At 36.9% G+C, this 27,710-nt stretch overlaps 1 long non-coding RNA gene across 1 annotated transcript in view; it reads right to left on the bottom strand.

Moving 5' to 3' along the window:
* LOC137227087 (uncharacterized) overlaps positions 1-27,710 on the bottom strand; it is an 891,048-nt gene that overhangs the window by 452,977 nt on the left and 410,361 nt on the right. The window lies entirely within an intron of this gene.

A 27,710-nucleotide genomic window follows, 5' to 3' on the forward strand; every position in this document is an offset into this window, starting at 1 on the left:
CACACCCCACAATTCCGTCTGGCTTCTTGCTACAGTAGAGAGCAATCATGAATGTCAAGTTTTGATGGGCACCAGGAGGACCATTCTCCATAGTCCACAGTCCATGTGGGTCTTTCTGATATGACTGATTGTGGCACAGAGCCATTCTTCATATAAAGGTTAATTGCTTCTGCAATTATCTGTTACTGAATGGTTGAGTGTGACTCCACATTTTTGACTCCTACTTAAGCAAGCAGTTCCTGTGTTAGGTTAATTTATTTCCCCCCTCTCTTTTTAACTAGTATATATTTATTTTATTTTTATCTTTCATATTTAGGGAAAATGTTTCCTCTTGCCAATCTAGGTGAGATTTGAGCAAGGCCTTCATAAGTCATAAAGAACAGGATGGATGGACCAAAGAATTTATGTGAGTTTTTCTCTCATCAGTAACTCAGAGAAAATATTCTTATGGCAAGGTTACAAATCACTGTGGTCAAGGAAACAAGGGAAATGTTGTATGGCTTGTCGTCAGCTCTGTCTTTTAATGCTGACACCACTCTGAGTGAGCCAACACTGTAAGGTTATTTTCCAAATTTAATTCTCTTAAAAGCGCCATTGAGTTGGACTAGATCCTGATGAAATGCAAGAAGTTAAGCAAAACTAGAGAACTGCATACAAATTATTTTCAGCTCATTTAGAAAGGCCGGAGGGTGAGCACAGGGGCAAACTTACTTTAGAAAAGAGAAAAGAGGTCTTTTAGGGCTTCCCTGGTGGCAGAGTGGTTGAGAATCTGCCTGCCAATGCAGGGGACACGGGTTCAAGAGGCGGTCTGGGAAGGTCCCGCATGCCGCGGAGCAACTAGGCCCGTGAGCCACAACTACTGAACCTGCGCGTCTGGAGCCTGTGCTCCACAACGAGAGGCCGCCATAGTGAGAGGCCCGCGCACCGCGATGAAGAGTGGCCCCCACTTGCCGCAACTAGAGAAAGCCCTCGCACAGAAACGAAGACCCAACACAGCCAAAATAAATAAATAAAATTAAAAGAAAAGAAACTTGTTTAAAAAAAAAAAAAAGAAAAGAGGTCTTTTGCATAAGACTGCTCTTGATGAAATACCTTAGGGCCAAGGTTAGAATTTTTCAACTTGCTTTGCAAAAACGAAACAAAACAAAATGTCTCTGTGTTCTCTTGAAGTAACTGTTCGGTAGCTAGAAAAGGAATTTTTAATTTACCATTTTCATATGAAGTGGCTTTGAGCTAGAAGAAGCATCTGTTGAGAACATAGGAATATTACATTGAAAAAGAGTGAATACAATAAAGCTTTAGATTCAGAAAGTATTAAATATTTTGCATCTAGACAATCTATAGCTATGCGTGGAAGAGAAAGAAAAAAGTTACTTCCACTCACATTCACACGGGAGAACAGACAAAACAGGAACAATAGAACCCAGTTCTCCCATCATTAAATACTTGACTATACGATCTTTTAAATATGCTTGTGCTTTAAAACTTTAAAAAAGCTTCCAATGAATCTGTTGTATAACATTACTTAATTCCCAAAGCTAAATAAATCTATCAGTTTTACCAGAATTCAGGCAAGAGAACATCTAGCTACCTTTCAGCAACTTAGGAAAAAAGTCTGCTTAATTATATTCTTTTAATATGTAGTTACCACTGGAAAAGTGCAAAGCACTGCATTATTAACTATCATACATTTCCATGATAGATGAACATTTTTATTTTTGGCAACTTTTTACATAATTTATATAGTTGGGGTCTGGTTCCTCCCAAATTCCTTCTCCCATCTGGTCTCCTGTGGCAGGTCAACAATCAATTTTTGCTCACACCCTTGCTATTTTGACATAATTAAGAATGCAAAACATCTGGGGCTATTGATGAGTTCATATATTGCAAAGCAATGGGTTTTCTCCTGAGGAGGTTTTTTTTTCATTATTTATAAAATATGAATCACTTGCTCTGAAAGGATAGCGCACCAGTTATTTAACTTCAAGATACTGAGTATATAAGAGCACCTTCCACTGTGCCGCCACACTCACGGATAAAGTAAAAGAGTACAGAGTATCAACTGTCAAAGTCAACTGTGTGGATCTTAGAATGCATTTCAGAACTACTGAATGTAGGCCACAGTTTTTGCTCACTGTTTTTTCTTAAATTTCGTAGGAAGATGTTTCTAACGTGCATATTGTTTTCACCCCCCGAAATGCTTTCAACACCGCAAATCTACCTGGCACCTGGATGCAGTGACACTTTAACCTAATGCTGATTCACAACAGAGAAACACTGTATTATTTTACCTTTACCTCCCTCCCTCTCTCTTATGCATTATTTACATGGAAAATTCAAGGCAAAACATGATTTTACTGCTCTTGTTCTTTTCTCTAAAACCGCTAAAACAAAACCTTCTGTCAGCTAATCTCATACTCAGAACTTCAAACTCATTGTTTTGTTCCATACGCACAGCTTAATTCAGATGGAATATTATGGAAAATGGTCTTAAGCGATTCATAGTTTTTTATAAGAAAGTAAACTTTGGTATTTTGATAAAGGCGCTCAGTATAAATTAAAAGGGAGGCTTTTTTTTTCTTTTTTTGAAAAAGCTAATGTTGCCACTGAAATCAAGGAACTTGCCTCTGTCCTCTGCCTTGTTCACATCCAAAATATGATGCAATGCCAGTTAAGGTGTCACATGTTAAGTTCAATACTGTATGCAATTGATATTTAAAATAGGTCATTTTGTGAGTGAATATCTTTGTGTTGTTCCAGTGAATAGCTTAGAGGCAGAGAAGTAAAGTTGACAAGAAGGTGGATTTTGAGTTTTTATTAGAAATAAATATCTAGAAATTAGAATTGTTTAGCATTATGTGCCTACTCCCTACAAACTGAAGTGATTAAAAGAAAAGCTTAAAAATGTCAGCAACGTGAAAGAGGGAGACAGGAACATCTCCTAAGGTCCTTTTCAGCTCTCACATATCTGCATTTCTCATTAGCACATTTAGCTCAATTTTCTTTCTCTTCTCTTGGTTTCTCCAGCTCTGTCTTCTTCAGAGCTCTGTCACAGGCCATCTGCTCCCTTGTGTTACTCGTATTACAAGTTACAGGTGATTAGCTTCAGGTTATTTTTTACTTTTTTGTAATCACTGTGTGCAACATATAAGCTGTGTATATTTCTTCCTAATTCTACTCTTCCTTACTCCTGTGTGGCGGGCCATTTGGCCAATAATGATGCACATGAACAGAGTCAAGCGTTGCGTGAAGTAGGTGCTGGAATTTTCAAATATGACCTTATTATTATATGTATATATTTGAGGTGATATTGGGGGTGGATTAGTTGTTTCCTTGAAATTTTGAAGGAAATCAGTAGAAAACTAACATTAATAAATATACGTTCAAAAATCTAATTTTTAAGGTAATAGTTATTAGATTTGAATATGTGTATGTGTTTATATAGCAAGAGTCATAGGATGGCTAGTCTAGAAAGGACCTTAGAAGGCTTTTATTTCAGCCCTATCATTTTATACATGAGGATACTGAGATCCATGGAGGGGTTTGACCTTACTCTATGTAACAGGCAGAGTTAGAAAGAAAGCTGACTCTACAGCCGATTTATTTCTCTTAATCTCTATCCCATGATAGTCTGGGTTGGAAAAACAAATTGAAAATGCTCTGACAGAAGCTGGACAACCAGATGATGCGTTCTTGTAGGACTGTAAATGGAATCCCAGCACAGGTTGGAAGGTTAGACGCCTATAGAATCTCCAAGGTGTACATTCCAATTCCAAGATTTTATTCATCTACATTTGGAAATAAATTGTGATTAAGAGGAAGAAAGAGATGAAAAAGTTCCATAAAGGTAGCATGCTGAAATTTCTGAAGCTCTTTATTCAAATAAGAGCAAAGCAAAATCATTAATTTTCCATCTCTACATTTGGCAATATTCCCTACTTAGAAAAATAAACCATTAACCCTTCCTATACTCCATTATCTCTTAAAATTTTACATGTTATTAAACAATTGGTAAGGTAAGAGGTAAGAAGTGGACTCCATTTCATTGGCATAATATGGCCGCAAGAATGTAGGTTGCCAAAAATCACTTCCATTCAACTGATGAAGCAAAGGAACAAGAGGTCTGCCTACAAAAGTAGCATCTGGCAGGCATTCAGGGAAATTAGCAACAAAAGAAAAAAAACACTTAATCCCCTGCTATTAAAAAAACAAGATTAAAAGTATTACACTATAAATGAAAACCTCAGTACCACTTATTGGCAACATTAGGAACACTTTCAACTATGTTTAGAATCAAATGTGATTGCCAAACATTTTTAAATACCAAGGTTGAATTACCTGAGAGGGAATTTGAATATCTTTACAGTAACTTGTAGGCATATTATAGATTCTTGAATGTTGAAGTGGGGTAGAATTGATCATTTCCTACCTGATTCCCTAATTTCCCTAGCTACCTCATATACCACTAATTCCTCCAAGTCCAGTTTGCAAGCCAGATCCTACAACCTTTATCCAATGGCATTAACGAATGAAATACTTCAGTTGTGAACCTTGAAGTGACTCTTCAATGAGGGTCAGAATGACCACAGAATCCAGGTGTCCCTGGTTCAATTGTGAAAAGAGATGAAGAAGCAGAAATTTTCATTAGAAGCTCAATAAGAGACTGAATGTGGAATGAAAATAGGAAAGAGCCTTTCTTCTCCAGAAACCAAGATGTCAATAATGTCCTTCCTTCCTTCCTTCCTTCAATATGCATTATTTGATCATCTACTATATACCATGTACTGTCTTAGGTACTGAGGATACAAGAGGTTGGCCTATGACCAAAAGGTAATGACAGTGTATAGAGTCTAGACCCAGGGGAAGAAGCAGCAGGATAAAAAGAAATGGTAACAAGAATATAAGAGGGATTGTGCATCAGTATGTGAAAAGTTAACTGTTTAATGTGATAGTAGGTCTCACATTACTGTTTATAATTTGTACCAAGAAATGTGACAAATAATAAGTAGTAGGTACTTTGAATTCTGGTATACAAAAGTAAAATGTGTGATGTGAAACTCTTCTTTTTATCTTTCCCACAATGAAGAATTTGTTCCTGATGTGAAAGCCATCCTGGCAGCACGGGAGTTAATTTAGACCAATGAATGACAACAGTCCATTCTTCTGCCTGCAACTTCAAAAAGTATAATATGAGAACAGTTCAACTTACGGTGTTCATCTTTAGATTTGTTGGCAGGCATTGTCATTACATGCAGAGAGAAACATATCTGTATATACTTGGCCTCTAACCAGACAATTGCTAAAATGTGGTATATATAAAGCACTATGGGAACACAAACCCCATGGCAAACACTCTCCCTAGAGGGCATTTTCAAATCTGCACAGAGAAAGTAACATTTGAACTGGGTGTGGATAAGTGGGATTTCATAAGGCAGAAAAGAAAGCAATGGGCATTCCAGATGGAACCACAGGTACAGAATCAACGTGAAGAAGAAAGGATTACTTGAAAAATGCATTCTCTTTCACACTGTAACTTTGCAGAGGCAACTCCTGTTCCCAGTTTCTTGTAAGGAGAGACTGGCATTTCTTCATATTTTTGTTTAATTTATCAAGTACAAATCTGTACAAATTTATCAAGGACCTATCGTGTACCAAGTAATATGTTAGATTGTAAAGAAGACAGAAGAAATGTTGGCCATGCATTTCCCAACAAGAAGCAAGCCATTTAAATGCAAAGAGAAGTGCTGGTGTAATGGAAAGATTATAGGCTTTGGAATTAGAGGGAAGTCAGATTGAGTCCCACTTCAGCTACTTCCTGGCAGTATGACCCTGTGTTAGTAATTTCAAAGACAAGACTTAACTTCCTCATCAATACAATAGGCATCCCAAAACTTAACATTTCAGGGTTGTTGTGGAGATAAGAGTAAAGTGGTATAGAATGTTTGGCACGTAGTTGATACTCAAAAACAAACAAAAACAAAACAACACCAAAAACTGCCCCCTATTCTAATCATTCTCAGGAAAGAATTGAATAATAGCATAAGATGGTACATAATTCTCCAATAACGATGTTAAAAAAGAGAGAAATATTTAAATATATCTACCACACACTTCCAGCTCTACCTTTCAATAACTCTAATTTATTCAGTGTTCTTTCTGTGATGTGGTCTGTCACATATAACAGTGAAAAGTCCTCCAGAAAACCACAAAGGATCAAGGAAACCAAATAGGAAAAATGAAGAGATCAAAATAACATAATAGAAAAGAGTCTGATCCAAGATTTTGAGAAGCTAAAAGATGCTAAGAAAATACGAGGTGATAGAAAATTAAGTGGTCTACAAAATTTAAGGAGACCAATAGGGATCTCTTGAAGGAGGCATAATCATTTAGAAAACATGTCGAAACAGCTCAAAAAACAAAAACTACCTCCTTGATATTTGGACTTTCAATATGAGGACTCAGGTCATTTTTCAATTCAATTCTGAAAAATTCTCAGATGATATCTTGTTTTATCTTTTAGTCATGGTAATTATTACTATTATGTGTGTATCTCTTACTGTTTGTGTTAAAAAACAAAACAGTAAATTTGAAGGTTTAAAAAAAAAAAAAAGATGGCACATAATTTAGAGCCACAATGAATGGCAGCTATATGAAAGCCTGGCTCCGGCAGACTGGGGCAATCATTGAAGAGTTCACTGAAGGGGCATAATATGGAATGCTTTACATAAATGTTATTTGGAAGGGTATGATGAAAAAAAAAAAAGAAAGAAAATTCCTTTTAGGAGAATACATATGTTTCAGGGTTCATTTTAGAAGGATAGTCTAAAGTGTCTAGAAATGGCTTCTGTCTTGGGGCTCAGAGAACCAGGGGAAAATAGTTTAGGGTTAGTGGGTAATGAGATACACTGGATAAAACACATCATATTATGAAGAACCTTGAAAACCAGTGTAAAGATCTTGGATATTAATCCAAAAAGTGTAGGGCATTACTGAAGGTTTCTAGACATATACCTATCCTGGAGGCACGATGAGGACCACATAAGAGAGTAGAATGCATAACTGGATCGTCCTTTTCCCAAGACTTCACATCAACTCATAATGGCCACCCCTCACCTCTCCATCTGAAATAGCCTCTCCCTTTCTACAAAATCATACTGTGTAGAAATCACCTTGCTTATTTACTTATTCATTTTAAACTGTTTCCGATTCACACGAGGCTTTAAGCTCCATGAGAAGAGAGACACTGGTACTTTGAGTTACTGCAATATTTCCAGCACTTGGACCTTGGAACAGTATCTGACACAGCAAGCTTGTGTTCCCTCTTTCCTCTCCTCTCTCTCTCTCTCTCCACACACACACACACACACACACACACACACACACAGGTGCATGGGGTAAAATTTACATATTTGCCTGGAAGGATAAAAATTAGAATCCTGTGCAACAGCACAGTTAGGAGCTGGTGAAGGCTTATGGTAGAATGCTGGCAATGCGTATGGTAAGGAAGGAACAAACAAGACATGTTCATGCTACCTCTGTAGAACTATTTTGTCAAAAATAGCTTTTCATGACAAACACTAAATTCATATAATTCAGTGAGCATCTAAATTTGCCAAATGATGACCTCTGTCACAGATTCATTTATCTGCACTGAAATAGGCTACCCTCCATCTCTCACAGGAGTTCACAAATGCCAACTCTCTGGTCACTCATATGTCATGCTTCTGTTAAGATATCTTCCTCTGGATAATCACACTTTTCAAGGCCTGCTGTGAAAATAAATATACACTAGCTAATATTTAATGACAATCCATTTTTCTACTGGGCATTATAGGGTGGAGTTGTCACATTATCTTTTCTATCAGTTACTGTGTAACTGAATCTTTATTTCCCCTAAAGCAATTAATAAAATTCCTTCTCCTACAAGGACAAAATAACTGCACTTTAGTCTGTTTTAATTGACATAAGACCTTCAGGGGGCAGATAGGAGGTAAAGAGAAAGGGAAAGGAATTCATCAGATATAAATTCAAAGAATGAGGGACCATTCTGTTTCTGGATTATTGTTAAATCCTTGGAATCTTGCAATTTTCCTAGGACATAAATATTAGTTGAGTACATTTTTCCATCGAATAGCTACTATATTAAGAAACTGAAGAATAGAGAAAACAATCACTTGCCCTGGGTGTAGGTAATCTAATCTCTTAACTACACCAAACAGGGAGCCTGAGCTGGAGAGAGGGAAGACAAACTTACGCGTTCTCCTCCCTCTCTTTTGGTGTCAACTCTGCCTACATATCTCCAAATGCACATTACTCACTGTCTGTCCTCACTCTCTTATTCTGGAGCCTAAGATAAACCATGAGGTTTGGGCCAGAATCTCTGAAGAATCATAACTAAATGCATAAGAACATCTGAAGAAGCATAGGGAAGTGTGGAAATACTTCTGACTGTGATGGAAAAACAAGAAAATAAGGCTGCTGAAAGAGAACATTGACAGGTAGCCTGGAGCAATACTCAAAAAAAAAAAAAATCTCTTCCAGTTTAAGAAATCAGGATATTTTCTATTTCTCTTCCTCATTTTATAGCAGGCCTGCTAGGATTAGTAATGCATGTATGACACTTGTAAAAAAGCAGTAAGCAACAACACACCGAAAAAGAGGAAGTTCTATGGGTAACATTTTTTGTGTGTAATTAAAATTTACCCTTCCCTAGTGGCACAGTGGTTAAGAATCCGCCTGCCAATGCAGGGGACACAGGTTTGAGTCCTGATCAGGGAAGATGTCACATGCCACGGCACAACTAAGCCCATGAGCCACAACTACTGAGCCCGCATGCCACAACTACTGAAGCACATGCACCTAGAGTCCATGCTCCGCAATAAGAGAAGCCGCCACAAGGAGAAGCCCGTGCACCACAACGAAGAGTAGCCTCTGCTTGCTGCAGTTAGAGAAGGCCCATGCACAGCAACAAAGACCCAAGCAGCCCAAAATAAATAAATAAATAGATAAATTTACTTAAAAAAAAATTTACCCTTAGTTCATTACCACTCAGCGATACTATTTTGAACAGCTGTGCAAATTAAGTGTTGGACCTAGGTAGACACAGAAGCTGACACTCACTTGTGCAGAAGGGAGTGGAGTCAGAAGTGGAAAGAATAAATCCAGCATTTTTTTTTTTCAGGAAAATGCCTCAGTTTAACACAATAAGTAAGGAGAAGTGATCTAGTATACTACAAAAACATGCAATTTAAACTGCACTTAGGATACTTCTATGGTGTCCCATTGGATGAGAAGCTGGTGTTCATTTATGGTTTATGCATACTGATCAGATACTTATACCAGCTTCTATATGGTTTTTGAAAGGCTCTATATAGAAGAAATTCTGTGGCCTCTTGTGGAATAAATCTTTCATATATTTGCTAAATGAAGAGAGAAGAATTCAAAGGAAAACCTATTTCCTCAAAGAGAAAAATTGTTCTTGACTGTCCTATCACAAATATTTATGTCAAAGAAATCTGGAGCAATAAATGATTCTTCAAAATGCTCGCATTCCAGCTGTAAAAAGTGCCTTTATCTGGTAGTTCCTCAGTAACCTGCCCCACATTTAGGATATGTTCCTACTATTATTATTCCTAACACCATTGGAAGTTAGTCATAAGGCAAGTACATATTTAAATAATGTTGATAAACTTGCAACCTCTATGTCATCATTACTATGTCATCATTTCCATAAATACTTCTATCATTGCCAATATAAATAGGACTCAATAAAAATATCGGTTTTAAAGTTGTCATATTTTTCACTTTAAATTACACTGTGGCAGCATATTCATGCATGATTCTTTAAAATATTTTCCCTTTGCTTCAACACCAAAGTCATATTCTCTTTGGCTTGACAGATGTTTTAGACAATAAACACTAACCTAAATTCACTACCCATAGGTATTGCCATTCAGATAAATTATATAAACTAAAACATATTGCAGTCCTGGACCTGATGAACTGTGTCTGAAGTCATCTGAGCAATGTAGCAGGGAATAAGAACCAGAAGGAAATTAAAGTAAAAACTAAAAGATATCAAGCTACCAAAGACTGAGATTTCTTAAAGATTGAATCTAGCCATAATGCAAGTACCATGCAAGTGAAACTATCTTACAGTTAAATTTCATTACAAAGTCAGTAATTAAGCCTCCTCATGTGAGGTTCAAAAGTAAAATCTATGACTATTCTCCAGTGAATAGTGCCAGTGAGATTTTGGTTTATGCCAACAAGATTTACCATATTTTTTCAAGTAAATGATGTTTATTGGCCAGCACATTGTTCTGGTATTAGTAAGAGCCTGGTAGCCAATTTGGTAAAAATATCTAGAAAAATAGTTTTTGGACTTTGTCTGCTTTATAGCCTTGCAGGAGTAGGGAAAGCTAACAGGCATTGGAGCATTTGGTCTTTGAGGGTGAACCACAAGAGTAAAATATTGTCTGGTTGTAACATGCAACACAGAATTGAATTCCTCAATAGAAATGCTTTTAAAGGTGAAGTAAAGCATTTTTCCTAATTTTAATCCTCTAATGTGTAATATTATAAACCCAGTAGTTCTTACTAACAGTTAACAAAATAAAAATATAAATCTCATAGCATATGTCTAGCCCTACACAAATGTATTCAGATTTTGATGTAGCATTAATAAAACATTTAATTTAGACTTTGGACAAACTTAAAATATATTTTACAGCTTTAAAATATCACCATCTTGCACATTTTTAATGTTTTCCTTGGTGTTTATGACATTACACTTGGTTAAGAAGAAATAAGACTCTATGGGTGTTTAACTGGAATTCTCTGATAAACAGAATCACACTGTTTTGAGATAAGGGAAGAATAGTTCATATTTTGCTATTAGCTTGATAAGTAGGAACTATTATCCCAACAGTCTCTTATTGTCATGAACCACTGATTCATATTGGATTTCTAGCTGCCCGATGACAATTTTCCACTGAACAATGTTGTAAAAAGCAAGCCAAATAACTAAGGTTATTTTACCTGAAGTATGCTAAACAATATACCTTCTTACTTCAGAGGGCTCACTGTTTGCCCAACTTAGAGCCTCTATTTTCATGGCTGGCCTTATCTCCACCTCTAGGAAAGAAAGCCCAAAGCTCCCAAATGCTCCACCCTCCCAGGCCATGGCTGATTGGAAAGAGATGCCCATCTGTTGCTAGTCAGGTTGCATAGATGTACTAAAACATCATGTAGAGTTGGGTCTAGAACTGATGCCATGGTTAATTTAGGAAGGACAAGGTAAATTTACGGAGGGAAAGAAAGAAGGTAGTCCATGAAAGAATGGAAAAACCAGACAGAACACAAAGAAGAAACTACACAGTCCCTTAGGTGACTAAGCAAACTTTTTCTTGAAATATTCCAAATAAATGAACTTAAACACCAGATATCATACAGATTAAATACCTTAAACAAGGATTAAATAAATTTAAAACTATATACACACACACATAGAGAGAGAACAAAAAAAATAATTAAAAACATATTAATCAACTAATCAACAAATACATTTTATTCCCTAAGCCCAAACCACTGTATAAACACAGGCACATTCCTTTACAGTAAGCAGGCTTATGAGCCAGAATAAGTTGAGAGGAGGAAAAGAGAGTGAGAGATCTTACTCACCTCATCTCTGTAAAGACAAGGGAAGTGCACATTGGCAATATTATTTTTATTTGTATTTTTACCAAAAATCCCTGAGCCAAAATAATTATAAGGCAAGCAAATCAGCAAAGGATTTAAAGATTTCATTAAACCAGCTGAAAGCTAATGATGAATCCCTCTAAAATCTCCAAACGCAATGAAATATGATCATAAACATACTATTTACTTTCAGCTACAGTCTCTAGTGATATATATGCAAAACAGAATTAAGATGAATAAATAAAAAAACTGCATTGCTAATCTTGTTTTAGGTAGTGATTATCCAAATGAGCTTTTTGTTGTGGTGTTGTTATTTACTGAATTCGACATTTAATTACCCTAGCATGAAAACATTATATAAATATGTGATGACTAATTCCTCAGTTGAATACTACCTTAATAAAAGAAACAACTACCCTTACCCAAAATGTTTAAAGTACCTCAAATGACTTAAGAGGAATTATTCCCATGGTGGATGCACAACTGAAGATTATTAAGTTTCAGAGTAGCAGGAAAAAGCTACATTTTGTTCAATCACTGTCTTCATCTTATATACTCTTACAAAAGCATAAGCTTCTGATAATAACTTCTTTCCCCAGTGAATGCTGGATTAATATCCACCTACTGTATACTGGGACTCTATGATTATCAATTATCTTCACAAAAGTAGAAATCCAATATCTTTACTTCAATAGTAATACTGCCACCTTTGGACAAAAGAATAAAAAGGCAAATGACAGAGAACTGATGAGGACAAATAAAATGACAAACAGGAGTAATAATTTTTGTTTAGTTTTTGAACCATTTGGGTTGTCTGTATTTTAGTCACTTATTTGAACACTGCTACAAAAAAGAAGCAGGATTATAAAAAATCTAACAGATCAAAGTCTATCATCCATTTAGAAAATCTTATCCTTTAATATAATTTAAACTCTCTCAGTGTTTTCTATGGTCTGCCTAGTCTATCACTCTCTTTCACTCACTCCCCTCTGCCTTTTGTGGAGAGTTCTTATTTCATTCCAAGAAAACTTGGGACTTTTCCCTAATCAGTCTAACCCCTAAATTTTACTTTGATGCATTCTTATATTACATATTTTATTGATGGATGTCTTATATTTGCAGATTCCCATCCACACACACTCAAGCGGAAGGCCTCCAGAAGCACCCACAAAACAGAATCCTTCCATCCATCCATTCGCCAAAGTTGTAAAGAGAAAAAATATATATCAGAACAGCAGACATAACAAATCATCCTAAAAACTATTTTATACCTTTTCTACTCATATCGTGTTTCTGGGATCCGTAGCATAGATATCACCTGGGAGCCTGTTAGAAAAGCAGCATCTCCAGCTCCTAGACCTGCTCATCATCAGAATCTGCATTTCAACAAGATCCTTAGGTGATTCGTTTGCATATTACAGTTCAAGGTGAATTGCTCTTTACCATTTAAGGAAGTCAGAACTTCCAAATACTTGGCAGGTAATCAACTAGAAGAAAAACAATTTAAAATAGTCTCCACTCTCCTATTCCTTAACCACCCCCCCCACTACCCTTCAAGAAAACAAAAATAAACAAACAACATGATCAAACTTCTTACTCTGATGGGGGTGGGGAGGCAGGGAGATTCTGACCTACACTAAGTTTATGCTACATCTCAGGGGAAACACTGAGTCAGCCACGGGAGGTTAGTTTGTTTATCTGTGGATCAATACAAGCTGGGGCAAGCTCTCCTAAGTGGAAGACACACAGTAAATGACTTTATTTTTAATTGCTGTCTCATTAGACTGCATTGTACTAGCTTCTTTTCTTCCTAAGATAGTCTGAGCATTCTGTTCTTTCTAGTCGTTAGCAGAGCAGTACCCCTCATTCTTCTGCGAATAATAGCTATGTGCTCAATGTCTCTTCTCTGACTTCCAATGACATTTATTCTGAGAATGTAACTAGAAAGAACTTATACTGTCTAACTGCCTGCCAGAAAGGTAGAGGGATATATATACATATATATATTTTGGATATTTTATATGTATGTGCATGGTGTGACATTTAAGGCAAAGTGTTAAAGTTTGATCAATTAAATTCACGAATGATAAATTTCTAAAGGGAAAGGAGTCTAGCTCTACTCTTAGACAATAGGTTCATAAAGCCGAAGGCTATGGGGTTATTTTGTTATTGCTGTAATTCCATGCAGTCCTAGCACGTGGCATGTGCTCAGCTGATAAGTTTTAGAATTGAATTGAGTTGAATTACAACCAATTCCTTAGTCTAATCAGACAGTAAGTCTTCATGCTCAGACTAACACTCTGGGATTATAAAGGGAAAAAAAAAATATATATATATATATATATATAAAACAGTAGAAAGAGCCTAGGAAATGGGAGCCTTGAGTTCTAGTCATTACTCCTGGGCAAAAATAATAGTCAAGACATTTCCTGAATGGGTAAAGTGTAACTATTAGAAATTGTCAAAAATATCATGATATCTGCTGTATAAAGTATGAAAGAAGTCACTAGTCTATTTCTTTTGATATATTATAAAGAGTTTAAAATATTATCAATTTAAAAAATAAAGACTATGAATGACAGGCCAATACCTGCTCACACAATTCATAGCCCTCTAGAATCTCAGTGGAGACAGTTGCTCTTCAAAATCTGTCCTCCCCTTCAACCACATTAGAAAGTCATAACTGAGCATTTGGCTCTCAAGCTGGAGACTACATTTCTTTGCTTTACTGGCAGCCGAGTACAGCCTTGTAGCAAGGTGCTTACTGAGGGAATGTGAGTGGTTGGTATGCCACTTTCTGTCTGGGCCATAAGACATTACACGCGTGCTTCTTCATACTCACCTCTCTTTCTCATAATCCAGACACAAAGGTGCCTACAATTCAGTTTAAGGCCTAGGCATGATGATAAAGTACTAGGAGTGACAGAGAAAGGAAATAATCCAGAACCCTGATGACTGTGTAGAGCCAAGTTTCTTGCCCCCAAGATAAATGTGTGGACCACTCACTCACTTTGGGGAAGTCAGAGAAAAGAGAGAGGACAAAGACAGAGAGAGAATCGATTCCCCATACGTTACTCTATTTCAGGTTAACTTTGTCACAGCAACTAGACGTTTACCAAAATTAATACAATCCCCCACTCTCTACCATTTACAATAAATCTATAATTCCATATAAATATGTGGATAACTGGGACACATTAATTTATGTCTCTTTGTTCTATTGTTTGTAAAGTCAAGAGGTGAACTTAAAAGGAGGAAGAGCCTAAGGTCAACGGAGTAAACCAAGATACCAGTTTTAAAAAGTTAGCCCTAGGCTTAGCAGTATAAGACTCCTGAAAGCATCAATATAAAGCCAAAAGAAAATTAAAAATGATTGAATGCAAAGCTTTCATTAAACCACTGAAGAAACTGAGGCTAGGACATGTTAAATATTTGGCTTAAGATCTCATAGCAAATAGTCTGGCTTTGAATCTTGTTCTCTAATGCCTCGCTAGGTATTTTCTATCTTTTTAATATTAACCAATTAATATACGCACTAGTCAAATTGTAAGACTTTTAATGAAAAACAGCAATCCACTGCCCCATCCTACTCCTTCCATCCTTGAGTTCCATTCTTCACAGGTACCTCTCTAAACTCTGTAAATGGTTTTACCTCTGTGTTTCTAAACATCATGCATGCATGCCTATTTCTTGATTTTTGAATTTACATCTATATGGATCCTCCTATGATAGATTAGGGTTTAGATCACTGATCCATACATACAAACAGCTGCCCTCCTCCATTTCCATATTCAATGTTACTTTATTATAACTATGGAAAAAAAAATCATGGATGAGCCATGTAGTATTCCTATAAATTTCCTCTCTTCCCCAGAGTTAACTGGCATATATTATGTTTGTTTAGTTTTCTATGTAACTATAACTATTCATTCACAAATTCTCTACCATAAGTTTTAAATTTCCATTCAACATATTCAGACAAATCAGATAATCTCTTGTTTTTTTTTCATTCCCTTTTTCTTGGACATAGCACCTTGGAGCACTCCATTATCCTACCCTTATCTGTACTGAATTCCCCTAGACCTGACACTCAGGCATTGATTTGAGATTCTTGCCATTATCATCCTGGAAACGGTCCTTTTTTTTTTTTTTTAAATCTGTGTCAAGTCCTCTGTGTACTGGTTTCTATGTCTTCCTCTTTTTTTTAGTTTATTCTGTGGTTTTGGTGAAACACTCTCTACAATATATATTTGAGAAACAGAGAAAAGGAAGTAAATCTTTTTAGGGTTTTCCGTATGTAAAAAAAATATTCTACCTTCTTACTTGATTGATAGATTGGATAGCTATTTAAATTTTAGAATATCATTTTCTAGTATTTTGAAAGCACTAACCTATCCTATTAGCTTCAAGTATTGTTTTCAGAACACTAATGCTCTTATTTTACTGAAATATAGTTCACAACATTCACCCCTTTAAAATGTTCAATTCAATGGTATTTATTATATTCAAAAGGTTGTGCAACTATCACTACTATCTATCTAATTTCAGATCATTATCATCACTCCCAAGAGAGATTCTGATTTCAGGTGAATATGCTGGCCCTTGGTCATGCCTGATCCTGGAAGACAGAGAATCTACAGTAAGTTGTCTCCAGAGAACACCTCCAGTCTATAATAGGATATAAGAAAGGTGTTTACAGGCTATGTAAAGTGGAAGATCATGATCCTGCTTCTGAAAATATACTTCTTACAAAACAAAAACAAAAACCTCTCAGCTAATCTTGAATACCCATTTGTACCACCCCTACCTTTTAGCAGTGTCTCGTACATCTATTTGCTGCACTTTTAGGATGTTCTGTAGCATAAATCAGCCTATTCCTGGGCACACCTTCCAGGATTCACAACTTAGATTCATTCTTTCTAGACAATAAACTCAGTTACCAAAGAATCCATCTGTTTTGCTACTTCCAAGTTATTTTTGCTATTGTCCCTTCTTGAGTAGTTTTCTTTCTTAGTAATTAAAAAAAAAATGTACTGGAACAAACAGAGTGGAAAAATGATTCTGTAAAGTGATCAGGAAAATAACTAAATAGTATGCAAAAATCCTTAAAACAATTGAATCAGTCCATTGTTAAGGGTAAAAAACTTCTCTCAAATTAATGTACGAACAAGTTAGATGCCAAAGAAAACGCAGGACTTCTAACTGTTCCAACTGAAATACTCATTAGGGATTAGTTATAATATCCCATAGACTTGGTAATTGACAATTCTGATAACAGAACATTATCACTTTGATACCCCAAATCATTTGCTGCTGAGATAACCTTGAATCCATCTGACCCATAAAATCTTCAAAAGATAGGTTTAGTCTCAAAAGTTCCTAAAGTTACATCCTGTAACTTTCTTTATATGGCAGAATCTGATATTTACATTAAAACCAATCTGATAACATAACATATGACAAGCACGTTATGCACAAATGGGTGCTCAATGAATGTATTTTATGATGATGAAAAGAAGTTAAGTGATGCACTAAATCTATTGAAATGTTTTCATGTTTCATTGTTTATATGAAAATAGGAAGATATCTGCAATTAGCCTATCTCATTAAATAAGACAAGATCCATATACTGATGATTTTTACGTACAGATTGAAAATGGGGAGGACATGTATTCCTTAATCATAGAAGGTCTCAAGGTTTACAAATGCATAAAGTACTAGAAGTGAAGGATCTATGAATCATTAAATGTATGGAATATTCCCATGATATCTGACTTCGAGCCTCCAAATTTGCTGTCAAACACTGGGAAGCATCTGATACAATGTAGAAGTTATATCCTGTTATGCATGAAACATTTCTTTTCCAAGATGTCTGAGATAAGTTTTGGGACCGGAGGGTAGTCTACACCAGTGGTCCCCAACATTTTTGGCACCAGGGACCAGTTTCACGGAAGACAATTTTTCCAGGGACGGGGGTGGGGGTGTGTGTGTGGTTCAGGCAGTGATGTGAGCGATGGGGAGCGGGAGATGAAGCTTCACTCGCTCACCCGCTGCTCACCTCCTGCCATGAGGCCCAGTTCCCGACAGGCCATGAACCAGAACTGGTCCATGGGCCCAGCTGCTCTGCGGCATGTGGGATCTTCCCGGACCGGGGCACAAACCCGTGTCCCCTACATCGGCAGAAGGACTCTCAACCACTGCGCCACCAGGGAAGCCCAAGAGTGCAAATTTTTAAAGGCTTGATTTATAGAAAATATTTAAGTAAAACATGCAATATAACATGGAAGTTAAGGACATTGAGTCTAGGGAGAGAATTTTGAATTCATAGAGTTTGGGTGATTACTGGATTACTCTAAGCTTCGGGTCATTCACTCAACAAATATTGATTAAATTCCAACGTTCCAGGCACAGTTCTGGACATTGACTAGTAGTATGTAAGCAGAAAATAATACCCTTTAACGTCTTAATACATACATACTGTAAGAATAAAGGCAGAAAAGGAAGAATTATTAAGAGGCTACTTAAATACCTCAGATGAGAAATGATGGTGTCTTAGATCAAGACTGCAATGACAGAACTGGTTTGTTCTATTTTCTCTGTTTGATATTGGATATATTCTTGAGACTGAACTGGCATGTTTTTCTGATAGACTGGATATGGAGTATACTTGAGATAGAGAAAAATCAACAATGACTCAAAGATTTTGTCCTGAGCCCCTAAAAGGATAGAATTCCTATCAACTAATACGGACAAGTTCTGTGAAGACAATGTTTCAATGGGAGGGGAGGAAATTAGGAATTCGATTTTGGATATGTGTAGATCGATATACCTATTAGGTATCCAAATAAACACTTGACTATATGTATTTGGAATTTAGGGGAGAGATCCTGGCTAGAAATACAAAGTTGGGATCAGAGAGCAGATGACATTTGAGAACGCAAGATGAGACAATATCATCAAAGGAGTAAGTATAGTGAGAGAAGAGAAAATGTACATGGACTGAAACCTGGGATACTCAAGATTTTAGGGGATATAAAAGGAGACCAGGGAATTAAATTGAGAAGGACTGGCCAATGAGGTAGGAAGATAACCAAGGTAATGTGTATCCTGTAATGAAGAAAGATGGAGTGACTTGACTGATAGTTCAAGATCCTCAGATTTAGCAACAGTGACCTTGACAAGAGTACTTTGGTTGAGTGGTAAGGTCAACACCTGATTTTAGTGGGTTCAAGAGAAAAATCAGAGGCAGTAAGTACAGATCACTATTTCTTAGAAATTTGTTGTTAAGGGAAGGAAAAATATGTTAGTAGCTAACAGGACAATTGGGGTCATGAGAGAGAGTTTTTTGGGTTTTTTTTATTTTTTGTGGTAGAAGGTATAGCATGTTGCAAGTCAGAATGATACAGTAGAATGGGAGAAACTGATGATGCAAGGTCAAGAGAATGGAACCACTGAAAGAACAACCTTGAGTAAGTGAAAGGGGTGGATTTCAGTGACACAAGTAGAGAAGGTCGTCTTAGCTCTTAACATGTGGATTTTATCCAGTGAAACAGGAGAGAAGGCAGAGTATAGAGCACTGCTTCTCACTGATGGGTTTGGGAACTGATGGAGTGTTTCTTGTGATTGCCTCTATTTTCTCATTAATATTGTAATTAATGCCATCTTTTGAAAAAAGGAGGCACTGTTTGAGGAGAGAGAGGAGAGGACTAGGAAGTACTCATCTCAGACAGTGTAAGAATGAATGGATTCACTTGAGACTGAAGAATATAAATCTACCCTAAAATTAGTTTAAACAGCTCTGTTTTCTTCTAGCCATATTCAGCTGCTGAGTTGCAGACACAGAACAGAATGAAAACTTGCTTTAATCAAGTTTCCTTTTTTTTTTTTCAAATTAAGCAAACAAATGGAGGCAGGTAAGAGAAGCAATTATAATTACGGAATATTAAATTTAAGCTGGATAAGAAGAAAAATAAAGACACAACGTATGAGAGGTATAGGAAATGTTGATATGATCAGTGGCTTGACGGTCAATCAGGGATTAAAATATTGTTGAAGTTAGAAAACAGTGGGTAGAGAAGGAGAAGAGTGGGTAGTCAGAGAGAGGAACAAATGAAACTAAGATCATGGAAAGGTTACATTTATTGGTGATAACAAAGTTTATGGTGTGACCATGAGTAGTGAGTGGCTACAATGTGATGGAGGGCAAAGTCATTGGTGGAAAGAAGGTCAAGGAGCTGAGAGACCAGGTTATTGGAAGGATAGTCCACACACTTATGAAATCACTAAGAACCATGATAGGAACAGTGTTAAAGAATGACAGTGAGTCAGGACTTAAATCTTCAAGAAACTAGAAGGAATGATCAGGGTGGTAATGATGAATGAAAAGAGAGTCAATGGTTGGTAGAGGCTAGTGGCTTAAAAGTCAAAGCCCATTGTTTTTAGGGAAAACAGAGGGGAAATGGTCTGAAAACATCAATAAGGAGCAAGGAAATGTCTACACCTCATCTAAGTCCAGTGGTCTGAGGAGTATGAGAATGAAACAGTCACATCTTGAGGAGGATGCATGGGAGCCTGTGTTTTCAAGGGAGAGGCAGGTTGCAAATAAACCCCCAAAATCATAGTGATCAAAGAAAATGTTTCGGGAAGGAGAAGTTATTCAACATTTTTCTGGTGACTGTGAAGAAAAAGGAGCAGGGTTTCAAGAGCTGAGAGGTAAGAAGGGGAATCAGATAGGGATACGTGCAGAGATGTGTGGGGATTAGAATTCCAGAAACGGCAGTGTCTAGGAACACCGAGTTTCTTGTGGTAATTGATAAAGAATTTCTCATCTCTGAAGTGGAAGCATTAATACTCCCTATGTCACAAGGTTGTTACAAGGATAAATATGATAAAGATGTGAAGCACTTAGTCCAGCACCTGGCACAAATTCAGGGCACCATAAACATTAACTATCATCGTCACCATCCTCATCAATCAGTCTGACAGGGTACTGAGTCCATTAGGTATAAGCCACATGATTTTCTAGAAAACAAAAATTTCCTCCTAGAATTGAATCTCTGACATAATTATATAAACACATGAGGAAATATGATCGTTTAAAAAGAAAAAAACTCATTTAGCAAACAACTTTTTTTTCAGAACAATGACAGTTATTTTCTTTCTTACTTTAGAACCTAGGTTTATTGACTTGGTTTCACTAATTCTATGGTATTTGACATGTTGATGCTTCTGATGAAAAGATGAACAGAATCAAGATGACATTTTACATGTCAGCAGTGAGAAATACAAGAGAGACTTCAGATCCACTGCATTTTTCTAAATCAACATAGGTTCCTAATTTCTTTTCAGCTGAAGTAACTCTTGCCATTCCAAGTTGGTAGGTAGCATTTCCATGTGGAAATGTCTTCTGAGCTAAAATCTATTTTCTTTCACAACACTGGAGAAATATCCCCATTGTTTGAGATGGTCTACCAGGAAGTTTTTAAAGTTTAAATTTACATTTTCAATCTCTTTTCCCAGAGAGTCCTATTTATTCCCCTTCCATCCTTCCCTTGGCTGCCCTCTCTAGAGACTGTCCTTTTGCAAAGAACCCTGCAATCTATTACAAGTCTGTTCTGTGTTAATTAAAATGACATCCAACTTATTTGGGGGTCTGGCTCCCACAGATGTATTGCTCTAGTCTACTTGTAATTAATTCTCCACTCAGCACTAGCAGTAGCCATATCATTTGGCCATGAAGGTACTTGAAAGATTAATGACACTGGATAATATAAATGGAATTGTAATTTGGGAGGACAAGCTAAACATTCCCACCAAGCAGACACTGCCAAAAGTAGCAGACTGTAGCTCATCTCTTATTGAGCCATGACAGTAAACATTCATCAAGTGAAGGAAAATAACAATGGGGTGATGTTACAGTGGATATAGAGTTATTTTTCAGTGAGTTCTAATGCATGAAGTACACCCTTAACCTGCTTGATGAGACAGAAAATCACACATAAAAGCAGATGGACAGCTAATAAGCTGTGCTGTAAGGTTGAGCAATATGGCCTGATTGGCTAGAGATGTTACAACCCCATTGAACCTCTCTCAGAAACAGGCAGTAAATCTGAATCCTAATTACAGTGGCCCAGCTCATTTCCTAATCAGACTGCCAGATAAGAAAGGATCTCATTTGGAAGCATGAGCTCTCAAACGGAGCTAACAACCATATGAGAAACTGGAGTCTTTTGTTCCGGCCATAGTAATCTCAGTTTTTGCCAATGGCAAGGCCTAGAGACTTCTAAGCCAACAGCAATGCCAAGCTGCTCAGGATGCTGAGGGCAAGCTGGGTAAGCCTTAAGGTGGTGCTTTTCACTGGAAACTGGATGATCTCAGGAGAGTGGATATTGACTAGGAACTTATAAAGACTGACACCAAGAAACAATTTAGGTAAGAGCCTAACCATGATCCAAACTTGTATACAATTTTCAAGATTACTCTGATTTTAAAGGTTCTGTCTCCTTATCTCTATTTGCTTCTGTCCTATAATGTGATCTGATTTAGGGTTGCAAAACTATGGTCTCAAAACTAAGGGAGACTAGAGACATGCAAATACTGTTTACGGTAATTTCATGTCAGCCATCCTTACTTAGAGTTACTCTGCTGGTCACATCTAGGTTCCCCTTGGCCACACACTAATTATATCCCTCATTGTGTAATCTCTCCAGTTGTTAACAGATCTCTTTCACCCTTGGTTGTAAAATCCTTCCAGGCAGAATCTATGTTAATCATTTTTTTCCAAATAATTTGCTTAATTAATCAAATAAACTGTGTTAGACTTTGGAGGAGCAAGTTATATAAGAATAGAAAAAAAAAAGGGTCCCAGATTTTAGAAAGCTACATACCTAATGGAAGAGCCAGAAGTAGGCATACATAAAATGAACATATACATAATATGTATTTATTTTTATAATTAAATAAAATTTTATATGTTTACTGTAAGAGATCTGAAAATACAGGCTACCAAAGAATTAAATTAAAATTATTTGTAATTCCACAATTCTGATTTAAACACTGTCAAATTAAATGTTCACATATAACTTTTCACGTTTTCTGTAAATATATGAGACATTTATATTTTAACAAAGGATGTCATATTTGAATATAAGTTTTCTTATCCAGTAACAGGTTGGTCCATAATGCTTCTAATTTCCCTCTATAATATAAACTCAAAAGTTTTGTCTCTCTCTTTCCATAGTGTATTTCCAGCAATTATAACAGTGCCATGTATATAGTAGCCACTTAACCAGATGAAAATAATTATTCTCCTACAGCTCTACAGTTAGTTTTTCTGTACTCACACTGTACAGTTGCCTAAGAAAAGTCAGGGGCAGATTTTTGAGAGCAATGAATGCCTAGAAGAAAGGACTGGATTCTATAAGGTGGAGAGTATCTTTTTTTTTTTTAATGGAAATGCTTCGATTAGCTCTCTGCTTTATATTATTGCCAATAAAGATATCCCACCAGCTAGTATTTTTCACCTTTTATTTCCAATTAATCTATGGGAATAAGAATATTGGTAACATTTTCAAACATGTTTGTCAGAGTGGTGATAATTTCAGTAATGAGCACAATTTTGTCTCTAATATAGAAGAAACTAATAACAATTATAAAATCATACTGAGTATCATGGAATGTTACCCAGCAGCCAACATATCTGGAGTAACAAAAAAGAATAACTAGAAGTTAAGATGTTTAGAGATAACGTTTAAAGTCTATTCATAGAGTCCCAAAATCCAAAGCGTATCTGTACAGCAAAGGGTGATGTTCTGGGACAGAGCTTACAGCTTCTTTTCTATCTGTTGCCAACTCTTTGGGCTCTAATGCCCCCCATACTAGGGAACATGAACCCTCCAAACCAGAAAGCTGCAGGAGGGAAATAAGTACTTTAGAACACTGCCTCCTTGTTCTCATGCCCTGGGAGTCAGGGATGTCCTCTAAGCCTGCAGATTTGGGCAACCTTCCCTTAGAATCATAATATGTCAGAGTTGGAAAGAGCCTTAAAAACCAAGACTCTGGGAAGAATTAAAACCAGTCATAAATATCACCAGTTAAGCCAAGATCTGAATTGGTCAGTTAGAAAATATACTGAAAAAGTTCAGTGCATTTAGTGCTTACGTGGGGTATATAGGCCATGTTACCAACAATTTATCCCTTGGTAGCACAATATAAATGCTCTATTTCACTTACCTTCTAAATCAGTTGAGGGGATCACAAACAGCATTTTTTAAAAAATGGAATAGATTAAAATAAAAAAAAGAGTGCATCATAAGTAGAAATAATATTTTTTCAGATGCTTATTCATCTATATACAGGCAGGTATGATTGTGTGTTTTAAATTGTTTTTAATGTAATATATATTTTTATTTATTCTGAGTCATGGTAAACAATGTTTGAAAACCACTATTGTCTCATGAAAAAACTATAATTGAGGGTCATAACTGTGAACAAGGTGTAGAAATTAAAGAGTTTTAAAAATGATAAGAAGTTTTCCAATGCCTATAACAGCACTATGTTCATTTGAAACAAGAAAAGCATATTGTCAAATCATTCCATGTAAAGTCACGGTTATTTCATTTCTCTTCATTTACAAGGGGTTGAGTGACTTTCCCAAAGTAACACAGCTCGATGCTAGGCATGACACAACTCAGGTGTTCTGATCTCCTCTCTGTTGTTTTCCTACTAGTTCATATAATGACGTTTCCCCTATAATGGTCATGTCAAAAGTATAAATATTCTGTAAACAGACAATAAAAGGGAACTTCACCTAATATATAATAAAATTTTTCTCCAGATGATAAATGTAACCTGTGTGAATGTGACCAGTATAATCAACATCAATAAAATAGTAAAAAAAATCTCATGATTCTCCTTTAAATATTTAGAGTATTTTTGTAAAATAATTTCTGTTCTCCATTTTTCTTCAAGGAATTACAAAGGGAGTTTCGAACTCATGCCTTCTCTCATCCCAATATATCATGGAGACTTATTTATCTCTAAAACATAGGCATTAAAGAATATCCATATTGAAACTGCCACCTAGGACTGTATTTACAGTTTGGAGAACAGGCCTCTTGTGTTAAATCCTCTTGTTCCTCTTATTTTCTTTTGTCCTCTATCCCTGTTAGTCTCCCAGCCTTCCCTATCTCTGACACTAAGTTGTAAGGTAGATACCCGAGGAATGTGGAGAGTAATAAAGCAGCGACTTCTTCAGACCTTTATAAGTGCCGTTATGTGGGCCAAATCTTCTCCCTCCCTCAGGGTCCTAAATTAATGTCCATAAGGGGCCATTGGCAAGAAACACAAATGAATACCATAAGGAACCTAGCAGTTCATTCAAGTGACATTTACACGTTAAACAGACATTGTTGAAAGAGCAGTTGAGAAATACAAAGAAATGACCATAACCCTGAGTAAATTAGGTTAGCTGAATATCGAGGGACTCAAGAAAGGTTCATGTGTGTGATTTCCAAATTCTCAACCTGGTATATTCTTTGTTGGGTTCAGGGGAGAAAAAAGTTGGACATAGGAGCATAGTTCCTTATATCATCTCAATATTTCAAATTAAATTTCAACAGTTGTCAAAGGTGCTTAAGAGTTCTCTGGATCAAGGAAGGAGATGAAGCAAAGAAGTGCACAATATGATTTAATAAATGCCTTAATCACAAACAATTTTACTTATTTTTCCTCCTTAAAATAATGTGTCTAGATTTAAGGTAAAATACATTGCCCTAAAATCCAATTCTTTTCAAAGATAACCAAACTTAAAAGTAAACCATTGAGCAGGTCAGCGTCTGGGCAGTTAAATCAAATCACAGCACAGCTGGAACCTTTTCCAGCCACTCAGAGATCATCTGTATAATTCTCATTGTAGAAAATGCAGAGCCATTATTCCTAGTGCTTCCTTCTAGATAAATGATGTACTTAATATTCTTGTCAGCCTCCAGTGCTAGATGGTCTTCAGTTTTACAATGATGACAATCAAATGTGTGGAAGCACTTTAGGAAAAGATTAGGATTTCATGGGGATTCTAATAAACATTCAGGCCCTATACAGGGCATATCTTAACATGCAGGGCTGTTTGTCCTTTAAATCCTGATCTGTTATCACTTGTCCCAAACCTATAATTTGTTCATAATTGAGAGGTTTCTTTAGTACTTGAGTAAGTCTGGAGGTGTGATACTCAGGTTCTGTTAATATGGATATAAAATTCAGAAATTCACCATTACCTTATGTTTCCCTGCACATTAGACACTTTTATATTTCTAAGCATCATCAGCTGTTGTCTATATTTCTTCCATAGGTATATACTTCAGTATCACACAACTTGTACCCTGGTGGATACCACGGTAAACTGAATAGCAAAGACCTGAGTTCTAGGCCTTCCTTTGTCACTAAGAGGCTCTGACCTCAGAGATTCTAACTTGTTCTTGGCATAAGTCGGCTGCTCTGTGTAATATTAATGCGTTGATAAAAATATATCTGCTACGTGGCTCCTCAGTATCTGTCTAAATCCATGAATGTAACAGTGAAATTTCTGGCCTTAAGATTTGGGTGACTGCAAATATAATGTATATAGACTGGTCAATTTATAATATCCCTTTACATGAAAATTCACCCATCGTGTGCTACTGCTATGCTTTAAAGCAGGGGTCCCCAACCCCCGGGCCATGAATGGCTACTGGTCCGTGGCCTGTTAGCAACCGGGCCGCACAGCAGGTGAGCGCCGGCAATCGAGCGAGTGAAGCTTCATCTGTATTTACACCCGTTCCCCATCATTTGCATTACCGCCTGAGCTCCGCCTCCTGTCAGATCAGTGGTGGCATTAGATTCTCATAGGAGCGTAAACTCTACCGTGAACTGCGCATGCGAGGGATTTAGGCTGCTCGCTCCTTATGAGAATCTAATGCCTGATGATCTGAGGTGGAGCTGAGGGGTGATGCTAGCACTGGGGAGCGACTGCAAATACAGATTATCATCAGCAGAGAGGTTTACCTGCACAGACACCATAATAAATCAATTGCTTGCAGACTCATATCAAAACCCTATCAGTTGGGCTTCCCTGGTGGCGCAGTGGTTGAGAGGCCACCTGCCGATGCAGGTGACACGGGTTCGTGTCCCGGTCCGGGAAGATCCCACATGCCACGGAGCGGCTGGGCCCGTGAGCCATGGCCGCTGAGCCTGCGCGTCCGGAGCCTGTGCTCCGCAACGGGAGAGGCCACAGCAGTGAGAGGCCCGCGTACAGCGCAAAAAAAAAAAGAAAGAAAGAAAAAAAAAAAACCCTATCAGTGAGAGGCAAGTGAAAACAAGCTCAGGGCTCCCACTGATTCTGCATTATGGTGAGTTGTGTAGTTATTTCATTATATATTACAGTGTAATAATAGTAGAATAAAGTGCATAATAAATGTAATGTGCTTGAATCATCCCGAAACCATCCCCCCCGCCCTGTTCCGTGGAAAAATTGTCTTCTACGAAGCCAGTCCCTGGTGCCAAAAAGGTTGGGGACCTCTGCTTTAAAGGGCATTATGATAAAAACACTGATTCAATCTTTAAGTATCTCTTAATGGTATTAGGTTAAGGTGGAAGGATGTCTCTGAAGCTTGCTAGAAACTACCTGTCTCTGAACGGCTCAGTCTTCGAGGAAATGTTATCCCTAAATTGTACAGTGTACATTTATATGGAATCCTTTGGGTAATGACTGGGAAAGTTTAGGGACAGTAAAACTATGATCAAAATCAGTATGCATGGGCTTTGAAAAAAAACTTTGAGATTTTTCTAGTAAAAACACACAGATTGTCCACACAGAAACCTGCACATGGATGTTTATAGCAGTTTTATTCATAATTGCCCAAACTTGAAAGCAATCAAGATGCCCTTCAGTAGGTGAATGGATAAACAAACTGTGGTGCATCCAGACAATTGTATAGTATTTGGTGTTAATGAGCTACCAAGCCGTGAAAAGACATGGA

This window comes from Pseudorca crassidens, chromosome 7, assembly GCF_039906515.1.
Source record: "Pseudorca crassidens isolate mPseCra1 chromosome 7, mPseCra1.hap1, whole genome shotgun sequence".
Taxonomy (NCBI): Eukaryota; Metazoa; Chordata; class Mammalia; order Artiodactyla; family Delphinidae; genus Pseudorca; species Pseudorca crassidens.